The sequence below is a fragment of the Homalodisca vitripennis genome, chromosome 2 (assembly GCF_021130785.1).
Source record: "Homalodisca vitripennis isolate AUS2020 chromosome 2, UT_GWSS_2.1, whole genome shotgun sequence".
Lineage (NCBI taxonomy): Eukaryota > Metazoa > Arthropoda > Insecta > Hemiptera > Cicadellidae > Homalodisca > Homalodisca vitripennis.
In genome coordinates this window covers 123,249,950-123,268,704 of record NC_060208.1, presented here as the reverse complement: position 1 = coordinate 123,268,704, position 18,755 = coordinate 123,249,950, and the positions used below count along the sequence as shown (strand labels likewise).

The 18,755-nt window shown below is 36.0% G+C and overlaps 1 protein-coding gene across 1 annotated transcript in view; it reads right to left on the bottom strand.

The window, feature by feature from the left end:
* LOC124354666 overlaps positions 1-16,995 on the bottom strand; it is a 45,188-nt gene extending 28,193 nt beyond the window's left edge. Inside the window, exon 1 of the mRNA XM_046805297.1 lies at positions 16,869-16,995. The gene's annotated coding sequence lies outside the window, so the exon portion shown is untranslated. The remainder of the gene's footprint in view (positions 1-16,868) is intronic.
* Between the last annotated feature and the right edge of the window lie 1,760 nt (positions 16,996-18,755).

Here is an 18,755-nt window from a genome sequence, read left to right as displayed (position 1 = left end):
CCAACGAACCATATACGTTATTAGTATTTGTAAGTAAATTTTGGATCGTTGGACCAACGAACCTTGATTGTAAATTTACTGTTTAAATTGTAAATACGGTTCGTTGGGCCAACGACCCATTTTAGTTATGTTTTACTTTATGAAACAAATCAGTCCGATTACACCACTGATCGTTGGGCCAACGACCCTCTTATTTTAAACTAAAGTAATGTTTGGGTCGTTGGGCCAACGATCGGTGGAGTAATCGAACCGGACCCTTTACGAGACCTGCGGCTATCCTTAACTTTCCGGAAGACCTTTTGGTGCTGCTGGCATGCGCAAATGTTCGCATCGAGATGCTAATAGAGCAGCACTCTTCCTCGTCTAGATGTGGGTTTTATAGTCCATAGACTGAGTCACTGTCGAATGGCTGATGTATTGTATGAGTCGAATCGCATGAGATTTTTAGGTTTGATTAAGACTGCCCTGTGCAGACTTTGCTCATTCATCCAAGCGCCCACTTTCCAGCCAGTATACATAAGGGAATAACTCTAGATTGACTGCGATATTTCAATCAGTCAGCGTAGGAACTGACAATCGGGTTTGTCTCTCGGCCAACACAATCAGACCAAATTTACCAATCCCTGGCTTGTTAGAAGTTCAATTCAAATTTATGGTCCTTAAATTCTCTGACTACAGGGCTATTAATTTAATGATCCTCTGTAAACCTTATAAAGTATCAAGACTACACAGGTCACCTACACTCATTCAGGATTGACAAGGAATAAACAAATAGATGGTGCGATTGGCCTCAAATTCAAATGAAGCGTGACACATTAAAGAATTAATTATAATTCATCCAACATTTCATTCACTTATGAATTGAAATGATAATCTTGAAAACTACGGTAATCTTGAGCTTTAGGCCTGTGAACAATTGTTTTCGATGTATCACTCCAAATTTGTTATTCATAATTTTAGCTATAACTCAATTTTATTTATAAAGTTAGAAAAGTAATTTCCTGATTTTAGATGTCTTTATTTTTGCACGAAAATACAAGTGATTACAGTGATCAAACATCGGGCGAAAGACACAGTTATTAATTTTGGTACCAAGTGACCAGCGCCCTCGGTAGAACTTGCAAATGGGACGAGCACAGTGTGGATGTCCTTCGACGAATTTTGGTACCAAGTGACCAACGCCCTCGGTAGAACTTGCAAATGGGACGAGCACAGTGTGGATGTCCTTCGACAAATTTTGGTACCAAGTGACCAGCGCCCTCAGTAGAACTTGCAAATGGGACGAGCACAGTGTGGATGTCCTTCGACGAATTTATGTACCAAGTGACCAGCGCCTTCGGTAGAACTTGGAAATGGGACGAGCACAGTGTGGATGTCCTTCGACGAATTTATGTACCAAGTGACCAGCGCCCTCGGTAGAACTTGCAAATGGAACGAGCACAGTGTGGATGTCCTTCGACGAATTTATGTACCAAGTGACCAGCGCCCTCGGTAGAACTTGCAAATGGAACGAGCACAGTGTGGATGTCCTTCGACGAATTTATGTACCAAGTGACCAGCGCCCTCGGTAGAACTTGCAAATGGGACGAGCACAGTGTGGATGTCCTTCGACGAATTTATGTACCAAGTGACCAGCGCCCTCGGTAGAACTTGCAAATGGGACGAGCACAGTGTGGATGTCCTTCGACGAATTTATGTACCAAGTGACCAGCGCCTTCGGTAGAACTTGGAAATGGGACGAGCACAGTGTGGATGTCCTTCGACGAATTTATGTACCAAGTGACCAGCGCCCTCGGTAGAACTTGCAAATGGAACGAGCACAGTGTGGATGTCCTTCGACGAATTTATGTACCAAGTGACCAGCGCCCTCGGTAGAACTTGCAAATGGGACGAGCACAGTGTGGATGTCCTTCGACGAATTTATGTACCAAGTGACCAGCGCCCTCGGTAGAACTTGGAAATGGGACAAGCAGTGTGGATGTACTTCGACAAATTTTTTGTACCAAGTGACCAGCGCCCTCGGTAGAACTTGCAAATGGGACGAGCACAGTGTGGATGTCCTTCGACGAATTTTGGTACCAAGTGACCAGCGCCCTCGGTAGAACTTGGAAATGGGACGAGCAGTGTGGATGTACTTCGACAAATGTTGGTACCAAGTGACCAGCGTCCTCGGTAGAACTTAGTGTAAACGGCCATTAATCTACGTGACATACCTCTGTGTCTTCCAGTCCACGAGTGTTGTGTTGATTTTCATGATCTCTGTATTGTGGTAATTTAGTCACTCTCTTAGTGTTCTTCAGCAGGTGTTGGTAAAGTTCTTACTAGTATTTTCTTAGTCACAGTTCACCAATTTTTGTACATCGGAGTTGATTTGGGAAAGGTATATTTAAATAAATTTTATGACATTTATAAGACGTGTTTAATTTTCTATAACTTATGATACTTTATTCATTTATTTCCATGGTTACACTGCTGTCTGTTGGAAATTGTGGCCATATTGTTTATTAATGATTGTTGGTAGTTATAAAGCACTAAATACTTTTTAATCAATACGAGCTAGTGGCATACAGACGACATTTCAGCACATGTTAAATACAAAAACACCAATGTGTTTCTTAAGTTAGAAAATAAGTAAATTAAATGTGTCTAGCCAAAGAGAGAAAATATCAAACCATGTTGTTAATTAATATTTCTGAGAAATTTTCAGAAAGCCGGTTAAAATAGTAGATATAAATTCACTAACGATTCGATTTTGTGCAGCTCTGTTTTGTTTCCTATAGTGCAATTAATTAGGAATCCTAAAAATCTTCAAATTGTTTTAAACCGAAATACTTTAAATCCTGTAACATATGGTTTGGTCTCCTTTGCAGGCTAGGCAGTCAAACTATGTATTAAAAAAGACACATCGAGTGTAATTTAAATTTATGTTCCTTTCCATTTGCATTACATAAAAGTGAACAGTTGAATATACAATTTAGCCTACGTGCAATCCGGTTGTATGCCAAAAACTCGTTCAGGTTATCAAATACTGACGATAAAAAGCTTTTTAGGCGAATTTCAAGTGACTTGTGGAATTTCTACCAATTTGGTAACCTGATAAAATGAACACCTGCCTGTGAGAGCAAGTGTTCATACACCTATACCTCCTATTCCGCACAGGAAGTTCTCTGCCTCCAGACGTATACCAATGTATATCTCGACCACTATTAGGAAGTTCAGACATTTGATGCAAAGTTGATCCCAAAATGTAAAGGCCTAGTAAAGTCCAGCAACTGTACTATTTGGCTAACGACTTTAAATCATAAAAGCCAGAGGCTAAAAATAAGCAAACGTGATTCCATGCCAAACCTCGATCGAGGTGTATTCCAACGAATTTTGAATTATTGACTTCTTCCAGTATGGAGTCTGCTAACATGCCATACTACGGTCTCTTCGACCCGAGAGGATTACTCATTAAAGCCTTAGTTACAATTGACCGTCGGCACAGACGTTCATCAATTTTTCAATTTATGGACAATTAAAAAAAAACAATACAGTAAATGAATATTTGAATTATTATCAAATTTCTTTCTGGTTTCTAACAAAAAAAAAATGATATTATTCAGCATTTAGCAGATATTAAAAAAAAATATCCGTAAAATATACTGCGCAAAGACAAAAACCATGGAATCATTCTGGGAGTTTCTTATTATCAGTTGGAGGGTTAAAGGGCCGGTAAACGGACTGTAGGTCCACGTCATAACACTGCCGGAAGCATTTCATACCTACTTCTTAAGGGTTGGACAGTAGGTCCACGGTACCGGCCTGGGACTCACTGTCCGACTCACGGGTTTCTTTTGACGAGGGGTTGATAAGGGATCGTCGTACTCACACTGCAGCACTTGAATGGATGTTTCGAAATCTAAACTCTATATCTGCTAAATAATTTTCAGTACACTACATAAGACAGCTGCAAAAAGAATGAAACGAAATTATATACATAAAATAAAGTCAGGTTAGTTACGCCATTTCTAACTTAAGAATGTCTAACCATTATAGTGTCTACTGGTATAGACAGTATTATACAAACGATGGTCCAATATAAGGAATAACTAATACAAACTTACTGTAGATGTTTATGATTCATTAGGACAATGCCAAATTAATCAGATAGTAATATAATGCTATATGGAATTCGTTAAGATATATTCCCTATTAGTAATCCACTTCATATGTGATAGCTTGATTAAACTATTGTTAATATTTGCTGCTTTAGCAGTACGCTGTGCGAATGTAGTGGAAGCATCACTGACCAGAGTAAAGAATAAGTACAGGTAGAAAAACTAATGCACAGCCAGATCAGTTTTGAAAAGTAGGACAGTTAGTCCACAGGTGTCGGCGTGGACTAACTGTCCTACCCTGCAGAAAAGTGACGTCAGCCACCCTCGTCAAACTAGGCGTGGACCTACAGTCCTACAATCCTACCATCCACAATAACTATATACAAGTACAATTATATTTTGAGAAATGTTGAATGGATATATCGCTTCACCGAGTAGGCCCGGGAGTCACGTGCGTACGCACCAGGCACTACCAAGGTCAACCACCTGTGGCCTCGACTGGACAGCCCAGGATCGCGACGTTTGTGTCGCTGTTATCCTCGTATATCGCGAACTCATTCTTCGTACACAATAGCTCAACTGATATATGACACATTTTTAAATGTCTACCGATGTGGACAAAAATGATGATCATTATTGGTCTTTGGATTTAGGTGTGGTAGTATTCACCCAATCTGCTCTAGGAGAGTCGCCCACGAGAGTCGTCACCCTTACCAACTCCAGATATAAACTAACCCATTACAAACTGCATAGCAATACTAATAAATGTACCAGTTTTTGTTCTTAAAAAGAGAGACAATTTCATACCCAGTGTCAGTGGCAGAAGCAAAATAACCGTTTGTTGAAGTAAAATAAGAATAAAAAACTCTGCGATTACAAATTTCAGACATTTTGTTTACAATTTAACTCTACAGAGCAGTAGAGTTTAAAATAGCTTGAAATAGACATTGATACCAATTCGGTACAACATTTATTTATTGTACAATATTAAATTACAATTCAAAACCATAATATAAACAAAACCAACTTATTATAATACTCAAGCCATATTTACTATATAAAGGATGCCCAGTTGATAAAAATGTTGTGTTTGGAATATTGTTTTCTTCGAAAGGTGATCTGTGATCATGCCAACTCAACAACCACTTAATTGAAGCAATTACTTTTAAAAAGGTACCACCTTTTACTCGCATCTCAAGAGGTCCCAAAGTATGTGTAAGGTGAACTGTGAAGAACAGTTTTAATCATAGTAGTTACGGAAAAGTGACCCCGACAGATTACACTTAAATGGATGTAGTCAGTAGATAACCTTAGAGAGACAACAAGCTATCTCCAAGCATCCCTGGGGCTAAAAACGTGTATTGGTTGTACCTACATTTGGTCTATATCCCACAGCTTCTCAGTAATCAGGGCTCAGAACTTCGGAGACTATAGAGTGCAGTTTGGCATTTTCATTTGAATTGAGAAATATCTTTAGGCACACAAAGTGTATGTAATGCTTACTTGCGAAAATACCCATTTTCAAGCTCAATGTTATCTTGTTGTACAGAGTCCAGAAGGTCGGCAACTACTTAGTGATATCGCAAGATTCTGTATCTGCATAGCGAAATTATAAATGATGGTTATTTAGAGAGATATATCCAACTGCATCCTACCCATCTCATTGCAGGTTTGGGAAAGTTTGAAAACTCGAACAGGGCATCTTCGGGTACCTTATTTTGGATATTCTCCATCATTGCTGACGTCATTCACCAACAAAGATATGAATCTCCATCTCTAAGCCACCCAGTATAGAAGCTTTCCTAAATCCATTACACAACAACCCTTTAAGAAGAGCGGTTTACAAAACACGATTTATATACTTAATTACTTACGCACTACGCAAAGTAATACTTCAAAACCGTAGAGTACATTAGCCAATCCTTAATATACTACATGCCTTTAAACTTAAAGGGTTGAAATTTGGTGTGAAACCTTACCTCTAGTACTTTTATGTCGGTATAGAACATTTTATACATCGGTCCGTTTCAGAGCCCAATTTTGTCTGTATAGGAAATTACCCCAAAATACACAACAATAAAAAATATATTGTGGAGGTTGATCATGTGACTTCTTTATTAATTTATCAACATGTGATGAACGTAAATAGTTTCATGCAGCATTTAAACATTGCTTAGTCTGCAATGTCATATTCACAGCAAGCTTGTTTGTGTTGTAAGGTTGTGGTTAGATTTTATCATAATAAGTTTGCTTGGGGGTTCAACAAGTAAGGCTTGGCTGTGAAATAAGATATATTTCAAGCTAGGGCTATTGTGACGATTTAATTAGTAGGTTAGATCGGAAATTCAACACACTCAAAAGAACCAGCATATATTCTATTCAACCAAAAACACTCAATTATTTTCAGTCCGTTTTAAGTAATATATACCAGCATAACATAAAAACTAAAGACATTTAGTGACATTTAGCATATAACAACCGGTGGCGTAACTAACGCCAATGCAACCAATGCGGTGCATTGGGGCGCAGGCCTTCAGGGGGCGCAGGCCCTAGAAGGGCGCAAAAGTGTTTTTTTTTTAATTGAAGCTAAATTTGTGGGTAACAAAACATTTGACCACCGAGTTGTATTCGTTATTCTAACAGTACAATAGTATGAACTATTAATACACTATTTAAAAAATATTCTCATGATGAGTATATTTGAAATGAAATATGATAACTAGTCCACTCAAGTCTAGGTTATCTGCGATGTTACTATGCCGGACTGATACGTTCAGTTTGAATGTTGGGACACTACTGAGCCGCGCGCTGTCCCCACAACTCAGTTTTACTCCGTAACTGCTGCGCATCTCAAGGTCATGCGGCATGTAGTAGGCCGCCGCCCCTCCCCTCTCGTGTGCCGGGTGCCTGGGCGAGTCCAAGTCTCGGCGGGGGAGGGGTGGCCGCTGCGCACTCACAGACTAGTCACCCTGTCCTGTCAGTCGGTCCTTGTTAGTACGATTTGTGCGGTTCAGTAGTGTGAGTTTTATTACAAAACAATTTTGTCTGTGTATTTTGTTATACAATTTAAATCAGTGGACCGTTTTACCGTATAAAATTGTGCGTTTTTTAATGGATTTCGTTATGATTGTTTTGTGATTGAACGAAATGGACGGAAACAAAAGACCTAGTGGTGCCGAGTTTTCCGAAAAAGGAAAAAACAAGAAGAAGAAAAAGTGAAGAAACTACCAAAGATTGACACGTTTTTTTAAAAACGGGATTTTTGCTGATACCTCTCAAAGTCAATCAGGTGACGATGGTGTTGGTGAGAATGAATGTGGGCTTGGGGTAAAATATCCAACGTCAGAAGAATCGTCGAATTGAATGCTTGTTCAGAAGTCCATATCGTCGAATTGAATGTTCTTGCCGATAACCAAACTTCAGAAGTCCCACCCAAAATGTGAGTAAGTCTGCTGATTTTAATATTACATATACTGCTCCTTCTCATATCATCAGCAACTGGCGGAAGTATTTCACAGACAAGAAAATACTGATGTCTTTGGTATAATCTGCAATGATGGGAGTAGATACAGACATAGCCCTTTCCTCAGAAGATATTAACAATGATGAATTGAAATCTCGGATTTTTGAACTCCGAACCGTGTAGACCTCAAGGGCCATTCCCTAAAAAGACATTAAAACAAATAGATCCTTTTCGAAAGATTATTATTTTTTCCGAAACGAAAACTGTCAAAAAATTGAGCGCTTTTTGGCTTTGTTTACTCTCCGTCTTTAAATGGCGTGTATTGTGAACCATGTTGGCTGTTTGCTAACAGACTTGATAAAAACTTTAACAATGCATGGTCTACTGGGAAAATTAATGATTGGAGAAATCTGTCAACAAAAAATTAAAGACCACGAATTGAGATAAGTGCCATATTAATGCATGTATCGCATATGGAATAAGAAAAAATAATAGAGATATCAAAACTCTTTTCTATGACAAAGAAGATAAACTGGTTGAAGTAATAAAGAGAATTTTGGATGTTTATCATAACAATGTCAACCTGTAATCTAGCTCTTAGAGGTCATCGATCTGAGAGCATAAAAAATGTTAAGAGTGAGTCAGGAAATTTTCTGAATATTATTGATCTCCTTTCTAGATACGACCCAATTTTAAAGAATCACCTGGAAAACGAAGATAGTAGGGTAAAATACTTAAGCCCTTCAATTCAAAACGAGCTTATTCATTTGACATCTCATCAGATTTTGAGTGAAATATGACTGATGTTCAACAGTCTCCATTTTTTTCTCTCATTTTAAGATACTACACAAGACATTTCGAAAATTGATCAGTTATCAATAATTTTAAGATATGTTTTTATACAAACCAGACCTAAATCAGCTTGAGATAATGGAATCCTTTTTAGGCTTTGTGCAAGTACTAGACCAGTCAGCCGAAGGACTAGAGGATCTTGTAGTTAAATTTATAGAAGAAAAGAAAATATCTTTTTGATAAGTGCCGAGGTCAAGGATATGATGGCGCTTCTGTCATGAATGGAATTTACACAGGACTGCAGACCAGAATAAAATCAAAGTCTCCTAACGCTGAGTATGTCCATTGTGTGCTAGTCACAATTTAAATTTAGTTTTAAACGACAGTGTGAAATCGATTTCAGAGATTTCATCATTCTATGATACAATAAACAGTATTTATGTATTTTTCGGCCAAAGCCTACCAAGATGGCAATGTTTAAAAGAGTTGACCGACTCCTGTGTTATCAAGTTTAACCTTGAAAAAACTCTGTCCTACTAGGTGGTCGTCAAGGTACGACGCTTTACTATCAATCAATGTAAATTTTGTCGCTGTGCTGAAGTGTCTATCGAAAATAATTTTGACTTCAAGCAAGAACAATGAAGTCGCAGAAGCAACTGGTCTTATAAAGGAAATGTCTTCTTTTGAGTTTGTTTTGATGTTAGTGTTTTCAAAGTCGAATTTTAGAAAGAATCCAGATCACGTCGAAAACCCTACAGAGGTCCGACGTTAATCTAGACGATGCAAAGAATCTCCTTCAGAAGTGTTTAAATACTGTGAGCCAACTGCGAGGAGAATTCGACGATGTCCTAGATCAAGCCAGGAGGTTAGCTGCTAAATGGAATAATGATTCGTCAATGACCTCCAAACGTAAAAAGAAAAGTAAAGACTGAGTTTAGTGATCCTGTGCATTGCTTTAAAGTTAGGGTATTTGTGAGAGCTGTTGATATTTTAATTTCACAGTTAAACGAAAGTTTAAATCTATGTTATGTATAACTGACACGTTCAGTTTTTTAAACCCAGATAATTTGTTACGGTTTTCTGACGAACAACTCGTACAGTCAGCCTCTGACTTTTGTAAAAAATATGAATCTGATGTGACTCATGCTTAGTTAACGAAGTCATTGCTTTAGAAATATAGTCAAAGACGATATCAGAAAGTAATAAAATAAGCAAAATCAGCCAGCTGGCTGATTATCTATTGATTGAAAATAAGTTTATTTCATCAAGTGTGCCAAACGTATGTACTGCATTCATAATGTTTCTTACATTACCCGTGACTGTGGCAAGTAGTGAAAGGTCTTTTTCCAAACTAAAAATAATTAAGAACTACTTAAGAAATTCTATGTCCAATACTAGACTGTGTGACCTTAGTGTAAAATTAGTATTGAACATGAGAGAGCTCGGTCTTTAGATGTAAAAAGGTTAGCTAGACGGTTTCCTAGAAACAAAGAGCCGTAGGGGCTTTGTCAGGGAGTGGGAGTAGGAATTAAAAACCCTCAATTAAAATGTCTATGTTTCATGTTTAGCATAAAATTAACATTAAGATAATGTTGAGCTTCTTACATCATTTATATGTCACTGAATAAATGTAAAAATAAATGTAAAAAGTAAAAAGAAGTAGTCTTATTTTATCGTCCTAAAAAGTACAATAATTAATTGAAAGTATGTAATGTGATCCTAGTCTTGTAGTTAGCCCTAATTGAAATGTTTGTACATAATCTTTGACAATCAAAACATGTAAATGTAAACAAAAGATTCATCATTGGTGTTAACATTTACCAGGTGTTTTGCCAAATTTAACATTAGTGTTTACGTTTACCAATTACCAGGTGATTGAATGATTGATTTAAATTTTACTAAGTTTGAAACTAATATGACCAAGAAATACAAACAGTAAAAAGTCATAACATCATAAGTTTTAATAATCCATTGATTATAAAACATTAAAAAATTAGAAATACCGTCATTTTTGACAGGATGATAACCTAAAAAAACCTAGTATATCATATATCTTTCTCTAATTGGATAGAGATTGTACAATGCCGTATGTAGCGAAGCAGTATCCAGGAAGACTTGCATTGGGGCGCAATCAAACTAGTTACGCCACTGATAACAACTTTAATATTAGCCACGAATAACATGTTGTATTGGATTCTATCTTACAAGTTATATCTCATTGATTTCAATAACAAGTTTTACTTATATGTTATATGTTTTCACTTTGTTTTTTCCCCGATCTAAACATATAGCCTACATACTTTCACGTAATTAAAATGAATTAGTTACTTTTCCAATTGAAAAACATTTACACAAATTCTATGAAATTAATAAGCATGTATTTTAATAGCAAACTATTAATTTAATTAATCACTTTTAGGTACAGGACTTTCAAAAATAAAATGAAACATACTTAGACTATTGATAACACCCTGATATTATTTAATGTTACGTTCCTAAAACTAAATACAAAATTTCTTACCTTACATTTTATTTTCACTTGACACTAACATATGACACTATTTCGCCTAAAGTTATTTTATACAACACACGAACACTCTCACGCGCACACACACGATTTTTTTATTTTTGTCGTGAAAATCTAGAGGAGACTGCCCATGATCTTCCCGGCAGAAGGACATAAATCGTCCCCGCCAGCTCGCCTGACCACGCCCCTGACAAGTCTCTCCATGGTAATTGGTGAGAACCAATATTTTTTGGTATCAGCATGTTTGATGTGTAATTGTTTTTTTAGCAACGGTGCCTTGTGGACGTGGGTACCCCTCTTACATCCGAGAGGTAATACGAGACTCCCTTTTCTACGACGATCTATTCTTGAGACTTATAGATTTTTATTTACTAATAATTACATGTCCCTTACATTGTGTTTTATTGATTGGCATTATTGAAATGTGATGAGCTGAGAATGGATGCCATCATTCTATAGTAGTTTGAATGTTTATATTAATTTACTGTCTGTAGAGTACAAATATCGAACTTTTTAGTTTTGAAATTTAGAACATAGCTCATAACTGGACAACACTGACATAATGTCCAAGTGTTATATCATATACAATAAAATAGCCATTAAAAACCTCACTTGCAATTATAGGAGTGTTTGAATATACCTAGTATAATGGCATATACGTAGGATAGAGGTGGATATCTTCTTCCAACGAAAATCATGACACTGAGTAGTGCGGATGGTATTTATTTATATGGTTTTACAGACGCAAGTGGACTCGGTTTATGTCTACCTGTGTACAGAAGGTGTGCAAGCAAATGTTGCAACGAATTGATTGATTGTAAAATCTAGGATTGTGCCCTTGATCGCATTCAAATATTTAAATTAGGCGTTACAAAGTTTAATCGGCTGAGCGTTTAGACTCTCCCACCAGTTGGCAAAATCAGATTTATTTTTTATGTGTGTCCGCCTGCATGTAAAATAACTTTCGAATGATTTAATTATAGGGTTGAAATTTTGTGTAAAATCTATTCCTACTGTCGCTATATCGAAATCAAGTATACAATACGGCGCTCGCTGTAAATAAAGTCCGGCATCCTATGTTTGTTTTTCTGTGGTTTAATATTTTAATATCTGAAGAGTAATACCTTAATAATTGTTTAATATTTGCTGGGGTTTGTCTGATTTAACTAATGGAATTAATTATGTTGGCTGCAGTATCAATCAGGCTTGAAATAGGTTATCATTATACTACATACACATTATACAATTAAAACACATTAATTTTCTCTGAACACACAATACTGTAATTGCTGCAATACAATTCAATAACCAGGAACATGCTTCCAGGAATAGCAGAATAATGAATGAGGAAAACGTTAGATTCAGAAAGGAAGAGAAGATCCAGCATCTGTGAGCTGTGAGGCATGGAGATTGTAGTGTTCAAGGTCATTTCTTGGGTCTATTATCGTGACCCGACAACCTCGCCGCGTGCCAGGCGCCTGCCAAGTTTTGGTAACCTATTTAAAAATTCGTTTGCTACAAATCTAAACGAGCATACTTGAAAACTAAAGCGGACAAACAAAATCATCGGAGCATCTAAGAGGTAGCATTTAACACATGACAAAATTGGAAAGTGCACTAGTAAATTATTAAACTGCACAAACAATACAATTACGGTTGCTATTTATGCGATAGTTTCATAATTTGATATTCAAAATAATAAAAACATACAAGTTTTCTGATGTAGTAAATAAATTAAAAGCCGGAAAAATTGTTTATTGTTTCTTATAGAGTACCTAATTTAACTTTTAATTTTGTATTCTTAGTTTGTAGTGTGAATAACGTATCAATAAATGGGTACATTATTTTCTATGAACGATATACTTTTCCTATTATTTTCTGTTGTATAATATGGGTAATATAGGTTTTAAAATCCTATTACGGCTATCTTTATAAAATAAATCAGTGAGAAAAATGGCGCCAGTCGACTTATTTCCCAGGGCGTGTATTAGTTAGTCGGAGACTGGTCCAGATATCTATAAAATAAGTAAACATGTAAAAAAACACTTAAACTGTTTTAACTATATTAAAAAGGGCATAAAAAAGCTATAACAAAAGGGAAAATAACGTTTCTTTCATTTATTTAAAAATGGAATATTAATAATAAAATAGTCACCATAGCAACAAACAAATATGTACAATTCCGTTACTATACTTATAGCTGTGATTTATTTATTATACTTAGGTGTAATTACTGATACTTGGACTTAAACTAATAGCTCACTTAACAATGATGTTTTTTCTTGATTAGACCGAATAATACAAATAAAATGATTTCTCTTATGGCGTATATCATACAGATTCATAGCTCCATTCTGATTGCACTAAAATTATGTAAAACCAGTTAATCTGAAAAAACCAAAATTGGCACATTGGTTTGAGTAAATACCAGGAAAATTTAAAACAAAATTGTGTTGTTTAAGTTTATATTACCATAATTGCATATGTTGAGAGTTTGTAGTCAAATAACAAAACAAAAACAGTATAGCTATAAAGAATTACTAAATACCAACTACTTTAACCATTATATTAAAATTAAAATGGTACTTGTTTCAACGCAATCTGTTAATACATAAGTGAGCATGTCCACACTAAAGGTCGGCTTGCACAAGCCGAGAGCAGTATCATTTTGTCTTTTGATAGGTATCAGCTGTTTTACATCAGTTATAAAAAAGGTACAAGTTACCAACTATTTTGCAATTTTTATAACATTTCAACGGTACTTTTTCCAACGAAATCTGTCCACATATAAGCGAGCGCGACCACTTTAAAAAGACGGGAGCAACGAACAACTAATACCTCTCAACTCTGTGAAGTTTTATGTTATTTGACTTTAAAATTGTTCAACAGGCGCCATTTTGTTGATATTAAATAAAATAATACTATTTGGTTTTTTTTAGCTTAACTATTTTTTTAGATTTTAATACAAAATATAAAATGGTGGCTAACGCCTAGACATTTCTCGGCCTATGTTTATATGACGTTTTTTGTTTGAAATGATGAATACTTATACTCACAAAAGGTCTGTGACACCCTTTTATGAACATCCTGTTCATATTGCTCTTTCTTTCGATAAACTAATAATTATGGATATATCAATGCAATGTACACACATTATATCACACTATAATATTTTTCTATTTACAAAATTTAAATGTTTTACTAAAAACCTATATTGTCACTACATTGTCAATATAGATATATGCATACTACATGTGTGCTGTAAACACACGGTGGGGCGTACTCCCCTCCCAGTGGCGTAGCGAAGGGGGGGGGTCCAGGGGGTCCGGACTCCCCCCCCCCCGAAATTTTAAGACATATTAAAAAATAAAGGATGGAGCAGGAGAAAAAAAGGAGAGTTATCATTACTCTTGCCTACAAACATTGAATTGATTGATTGAAGTGACCCCTTTCCTTAACCCCTTGCGTGCCACGCGCGACGATACATCGTCGCCAAAAACCCTTGCGAAAAGTGCCACGGCGACGATCGTCCGCCGACTTACTGTGCGAAAAGTGCCAGGCGACGATCCGTCGCGCCGGTCTGTTATCGTAATTTTAAAATTTTTCCTAAACTATCCTGCAATATATAAATAATAGACATAGTACTTTATATTAGTGAAGAATAAAAAAAACACAGAATAATAGAAGCAACAACAGCTGGCGGTGATCAACCGGGCGCGTAACATCGTTGGCGCGTAAACAACTCGCTACGTATATATGCGTAATATCTCAAATAATACGTTCGGTCACATGTTGTGTTTTACATCGTTTTGAGGTTAGGATCTCTAAAATGATTTTTGTTAAATTGATATCTCCGTGCGTGCGCCGTGTGTGTGTGTTGGTGTGTGATGTGTGTGTGTGGTGTGTGTGATGTTGTGATGTGTGTGTGTGTGTGTTGTGTGTGGTACATATTTTTGGAAAATATGAAGACCATATATTAGATATACCTTAGAACCATTGTAATTGTTTTAGTGTTGTGTTACCGGAACTAGATGAATTTTTTCATTATGTACATAATTTCAAGCATTGAAGTAAGTTAACCATTATTTTTTTTCACAACAATGTTTATAAAGAATATTAAAAAAATTCTTCCCATACTAAAATTGTCCCTAAAAAATAAAAATTGCTTTATACATTTTTTGGTTTTGACCAAAAACTAATAAAACATTTTATTGTAATACAATTTTTTACAAACATTTTTGATAATCATAAAAATAGTATGATAAAAAAAATATATTCTTTTTCCGGAGCCCGTAATACTTCTTATTATTCCCTAGCATTTTTCGCATAGACTTGCAATATAGTTGCTAATGCATTCTTTTGTACTCACATTTTTTTGTACGGTTCAAGGGTTAAATCATAAAGTATCAACGATACTTTGGGCTCGGCCTTTCGGTCACGTGACGTGACGTCGCTAAGTAACCTGAACCAACACTGCGAACAGTTTAAATTAGCGACCACTTCGTTCAAATTCGTCTTGGGGACATAAAATGACTGCTTAGAATTAAGTTACGACATTGGTTTTAGGTGTCATTAAACTGTAGACGTGTATATAATTATCGAAAAAAATATAAAAATCACTTTCGGTCGGAAAATACACTTTAAAAACTCTACTGATTAGAACTTCAACTAATTTTGGACTTCAGTGATTGAGGTAAAGGTGGTGTTTTCTATTGAGTTAGGACGAACGATTTTTGTTATCATTAAACTGTACACTGTACCTATATATTTATTACTTGCCGTTGAATTAATACCTAAAATAAATGTCCTAACATAATTACAAGTACTACTTTTACCCCAACCAGTGAAATCCAAAATCGTCAAAACTTGAATCAGTAGAGAGCTTTTCTTCGGTATTTACCGACCGGAAGTGATTTTATTTCTCGATAATTATATAGTAGTCGAGTACAGTTTAATGATAACAAAAAATCGCCGTCCTAACTCAATCAAAAATACCACGTTTACCTCAATAACCGAAGTCCGAAGTAGTTGAATTTCTAATCATTAGAGTTTTTTCAGGTTTATTTTATTTCCGACAGAAAGTGATTTTTTTTATTTTTTTCCGATAATTATATACTTGTCTACAGTGTAATGATACAAAAAAATCGCCATTATAACTCATTCAAAATACCTCAATCAGTGAAATCCAAAGTAGCCGAACTTCTAATTAGTAGATTTTTTTCCGGTGCATTTTCCGACCGTTAGTTTGATCTGTACCCGAACAACGCTCGAAAATTGCTCTTCTTTTCTAAAGGGTTTTTTGGCCGTCAGTGGCCCAATGTCCCTGAAGGGGTATTTCATTTTCTCCATAGAATATAGTTGTGTCAATTAAACCTTGAGTGTAGCTCTGTTTGTTCTTTTTCTTTCTTATCCAGTGAATCCAACGTCACTTTGGTGCCTTCTACTCTGTAGCCTTAAGTTTCTGTAGCTATACAAGAAAATTTTGTCGTGCTATAGTTGCTGTAAGAGTTTAATTGCCTATTACATTTTTCCACTTTCTATAAGGCGTAGTTACTAAAGCTCCATATTTTTGGTATTTAACTTTTACCAGCGAATTCATTGGCAAATAAGACACAAAAACATCCCCCTGGATCCCCCGGTTTCGGACCCCCCCCCCGAACGAAATTTCTGGCTACGCTACTGCTCCCTCCTTGTGGAGTATGGAATTTACACTGTCATGTGCTAATGTGGTGTACGTTGGTAATGTGTGTTTGGGGATATCCACGAATACACCTTGCTTGCGTATGTTCAATGTCCATTGTTTAATTTTTGAGAATAGGCACAATAATTACGATGCGTTACACCTTATGTACACACATTCTTGTTATTTTAATGTTATGACTCTATGGTTTCACCGACACAACCGGCATGAAGTAAAACACGGATAAATAAAAAATAAGGCTTCATCTGAAATTTAACTGCGAAAATATTAGTTTTCTAGACATACCTTATAAAAAGGTCAGAAGAGGAAGACAACACTGTGATAGGACTGTACACCCACTCTGCTGCGACGCTCTCAAGGTTCTGCTCTGACCCGGCATGGCGGCGGCACAGGCGTATCTAGAATGACGTAACGATGTGGGGGGGGGGGGTTACCACTACACGACTGGAATATCTGTGAATTTTGCACTCCTCCCAGTCAAGCAACGGCCCAGAAACACTCCCCGGAATGCTATAATATTAAACAGTTGCAAGTTTGATAGCCTCCCAAATGCATATTATTCTTATAATAAATTACAATGGCATAAAGACCCACAAAACGGTTGCAACCTAAGTCAAAATTGTTGGAGACCGCCCAATAACACATAACAATGAGAACACTCTGGCTCTGGAATATTGCTGTATTTTAAGAACAATTCACATCCTCTATCGACTTATGTACAGAGCCTCTACCTTGGATGTACAGATTATAAAATGCTTCCTGAATTTATATAATTCACTTGAACATGGGAATGTATTTTGAATCAATGAAAGTTAAGAGCCTGTTGATAAGCCAGTTATGGCAATAAACTAAGAATTTAGGTGGAATACCTAGATTAGTCATTTTATTTATAAGTGCTAGTCCTAAAACATTATCATAGGCACAGGATATGTCTAATGCTGTAGCAACAGTAGTTTCGTTGTATGACAGGGCTATTAAAGTGTCTGTTATGAAAGTAATAACATAATCACTTCAATTTACCATTTTTCTAAAACCACATCGGACGCCAGAAATGTTTAGAAGATTTAAGTAGGGCAATGACCCTGATGTGTTTCCAAGTTGTAGGAATGTCATTATATCCATTCCAGATATAATTTAAATTTTTAGGAGCATGTTATGAGCATTTATTGGCAAACACTTATTTTTCTTATTTTATAAGTAATTCCATCTAGCCTTGGTGATGTGTGTTTTGTTGCTCTTACTGGCTAGTTGTAACACTTTTAAAGTTAAGTTTGTTTCTGAAGGGTCGTTTTTTGATCTATATAATCTAATTTTGATGTATTGAATTTCATAGCATGGCGTACATAGTGTGCAATTATTTGTTTCATGAAGCTTTCACACACAATTCCTTGTTATTTATAACAGCGTCATTACTAGTAATACTATTGTTATCTTTTAACTTATTCAATATTTTCCAAGCAAATGTACTTCATCTTCTTTCCGAAATATCCTGGCATGTTTCCCAATTGAATTTCTTAGTCAACTGGATTTCTTCTCCAGACTTTAATTGAGATATTTGGTTAACTGCAGTCGTTTGTTTCTTGAATTTAGTTAATGGTAACTGACTTAGGGCATCAGCTCGGGAATAATTGTCTGTCCTCCATGGTTTTTGTGAAAAAGGTCGCCATGAATTATTTATGGGAGTTTTGACTTTGGGAATAGATACTTCACTAGATTGTTTAAATTAGAGAGTTCTCCCATTTTCCGTTCAGGAGAGATTGGTTGTAGAACCCTAATTTTTGTTTCAATAGTCTTAGTGAAAAGTGGCCAGTTTGCTTATTTTAAAATTGGGTTTGTTGTTATTAATATTACTAAAATCTGAATTATTCTTAAATGTAAGACTAGACATATTAAATAGTATACTTATAGATAAGTAGTCACTACCTATAGAGTCCTTACAAACTTCCCATTTTCCCCGTAAAGCATGCATATTTGGTGACGCAACAGATAAATCAATGGTTAAAGCTTGATTATTTAAGGAGGGCATAGTAGTACACCTGTGATCATTAAGCAGAATAAACAATGAGTTGTTATACTCATGAAACATATCATTTCCCCTTGTCTTGGGTGATGAACATCTTATCCACACATAATAATGTAAAACCTCGATCTTTATTGAATAAGTATTGTTGC